Genomic DNA, 3,276 nt, shown 5'->3' with positions numbered 1-3,276 from the left:
CTTTCATGGAACCTAAGGATTTAATCATTGATGGAGCTAAATTTGTTCCAAACAATTATGCTGCTATTCATGATAATGCTAAAGCTCCGTCTGAATTGCATTTTGTGCAAGACCTTCTTGCACACAGTGAAATCGGGTATGCATTGACCCAACCTTCAGTATTCTCAAGCCAACAAGTTCTGACACTTTGGAGGACTGGAAACTTTGATAATGGTGGTCCAAATGGTACTCCCAGTATTGTTTTCGAAGTTGGTGATTCTTCATTTGCAGTCACTCCTGGTACAATACGCAAGGCTCTACATCTCCCAGAAGGATGTACTTTTTCAATTCCAGAGGAATCAGCTCTTCAGGAGTTAATGTCCAGTGTGGGGTATGAATAGAGTTTGGCAAAGCTTGGGCAGTTGAAACGGGCTCATATCAGAAGGGAATTGAGCTTCTTCTTCGACTGCATCACTAAAGCTTTTGGGAACAAGTGTTCGAATTTTGATGTCATCCCTATAATGAGTCAGCACATCGGGTATGCCATTATAAACCAAACTCATTTTGATTTTGCAACAGGTTTTATTGGGGATAGGATGACAGAGGATAGGGATGTTGTTTACTTTGCTAGATTCTGTCAACTTATATATACTTTTTGTACTGATGAACCTCGACTAACCAGTACCTTAACTTCACCTTTTAAATTTGCCAAACGTTACTTTAATGACCTGGTAACTGCTGACACTAAGAAACCAGTGGTTAGACCTTTACAGATTCCTCAGTCTGTGAAACAGATCTTAGTAAATGCTGATCCCGATTCCTATAGATCTGTTTATCCTGATGTCCAACCAACAAACACCTCCCAAACACCACAACAACCATCAGAACATACCACCCATACTACTCAACCAACCCTTAAGCAATATATCAAATCCTATCTCTCCACTTCACAGACAGTTCAACCCTCATCCTCAGCACCTACTATGAAGCCTTCATCTTCCAAACCTAAGAGGACAAAGACTGTTCCTCAAACACCTCAAAAGAGAAGAAGGATTGCTTTGAGAGATGAGTCTGACAGTGAGGAACAGGTTTCTACATCAGAACCTGTTGCCAAAGAAGCTGAGACAGTGACTTCTCAGAAGGATTCTAAAATTGGGGGATCTAGGCTTCTCAAGAGGCTTAGAAGAATGACTGTTCCTGACACTCCCAAGGAATCCATATCTACAAAGAGATACAAGAAACAGAGGGCAAAAAGGCCAGTTTCAGACGAAGAAGCAGCAGCTAAGGAAGGAGATCAGGAATCTCTGATCTCACAAGAAAAGGAATTTGCTAAAGTCACTTCTTCTTCATCAACTCCATCTCAGGAGGTTGTTCCTGAACACGCCAACACACCATCTATGTCTCCTGTTCAAAAGTCTGTTTCTCCTGTTAATATAGGCACAAGTGCTGATATTGATATCCAGACCTTGGTTGTGCCTGAAGTAATTCTCTTAGAAGCTCCAACATCAACTAATCCATCAACAACACTTGTTACTGATGTTGTTCAAACTCCAGAGTTATCTACTACACCTTCTCTGCATCTAGATGCTGATGTTTAGACTATAGGTGAGCATCAGGATATGGCTGTTGATCAGAACTTAGAACCAGATCAGCAATTAGAGGATGTTGAAGCCTCCATTGCTACTCACACTGTTGTTCTATCAGAAGATTCTGATTCTGTAAGTTTTGATGCTGCAAATGCTGGAGATACTGGTGATGCTGCTCCGACTGCAGATGCTGATGAAGCAGGTCCTTCAGGACATGCTCCTCAACAAACTATTCTTAAATCTGAACTTGTTAAGAAGTTTGTTACCAGAGAAGCACCAGTGCCTTAGAGTGAAACTCCTGCAGGACATGAGTGGACTAAGGAATGGAACTCAGTCACCTGTGCTCCTTCTGCACAGCATCTTGCTGAGCACTTGATAAAAGCTGATGAAATATTAATTTCTGATAATTTCAAAACCCAGCTTAGAGTCACTGCATTGAGTACTAAACATCTACAAGGTCTCCATTCAATTACTCATGCAGAGCTGTACAAGATTCAGGAAGAATTCATCAAACAGGACCAAATTCAGAAAATTGACAAGAAAAAGTTATTCCAACCTACCTTTGACAGGATTGCTTATATTGAGAAGACTCAAGAGAAACAACAAGCTCAGATTGATGATATTTTGAAAAATCAAGCTTCTCAACAATCTCAACTTACTGAAATCCAAGCCTCAGTGGAATTGCTTGTCTCTCTTCTCCTACCTGTTGATGCCAAAAAGGGGGAGAAAGTAATTAAGTCCAAATGCAAGACTGGCAAGACACTGAAAGAGAAGGATGATGAAAAGGATGATCAAGGAAACTCTGGAATGGGTAGAGGTCATAGTCAAGGTAGAGATTTCTCATCAAGAAAAGCTGAAATCACAAGTTAGAGGACAAGTTCTGATACTGGGAAAAGAATTAGTTCTGCTACTGGTAAAAGGATAAGTTCTGATGAACTTTTAGATCTTGATGAAGAAATGTCAAGACAGTTATTTCTTCAGGAAAATCCAGGAATGGACTTGGAGAGTTTAATGGAAGAAGAAGCCAGACTTAAATCAGAGAAAGTCACATCTAAATCTGAAGCTTCTGGTAAAAAGACACTTCCAAAACTCAAAGGCATTGTGATAAAAGAAAGGACAAATACTGAAGCAATATTGGATAAATCACAACCACAGATAGATCCAAGATCCAAGGGTAAAGAAAAGGTTGGTGAACCTATCAAGGTTTATGTGCCTCCTGAGAATGAAGAAATCACTGATGAAAAGGATGATCTTGCTCTGACTTCAAGAAAAGTTCTTAAAAAACCTCTGACATGGCTCAAGTTGTTCAGAGTCAAGAGACAGTAAGTTCTGATATTTCAAAGAAGCAAGTAACCTCTGACATAGCTCAAGTTAACTTGATATCAGAAGATAGATCAAAGACACTCCTACCAGGATTCACTAAAGTAAAACAGACTCAACCTTTGAAGATTGCTGCAAATGGTTTTGAAGCAAGAGTAGTTACTGGAAAGGAAGCAAGAGATAAAACTGGATTGGGAAGCGCTGATGAAAGAAGAATACAGAACACTACCAATGATCCAACTTCCTTGAGTGAACCAGGTATTGGAGCAACTCCTGAGAGATTGAATCAACTGGAATCTATACAAATGGTTTACCATACCTACTTGAAAGAACACATCTTATTGTACTTCATGACAGATGGTAGGGTTTATCATATAAGGCAAAATGCCAT

The sequence above is a fragment of the Apium graveolens genome, chromosome 11 (assembly GCF_009905375.1).
Source record: "Apium graveolens cultivar Ventura chromosome 11, ASM990537v1, whole genome shotgun sequence".
Taxonomy (NCBI): domain Eukaryota; kingdom Viridiplantae; phylum Streptophyta; class Magnoliopsida; order Apiales; family Apiaceae; genus Apium; species Apium graveolens.
This window is presented reverse-complemented; position numbering follows the sequence as displayed.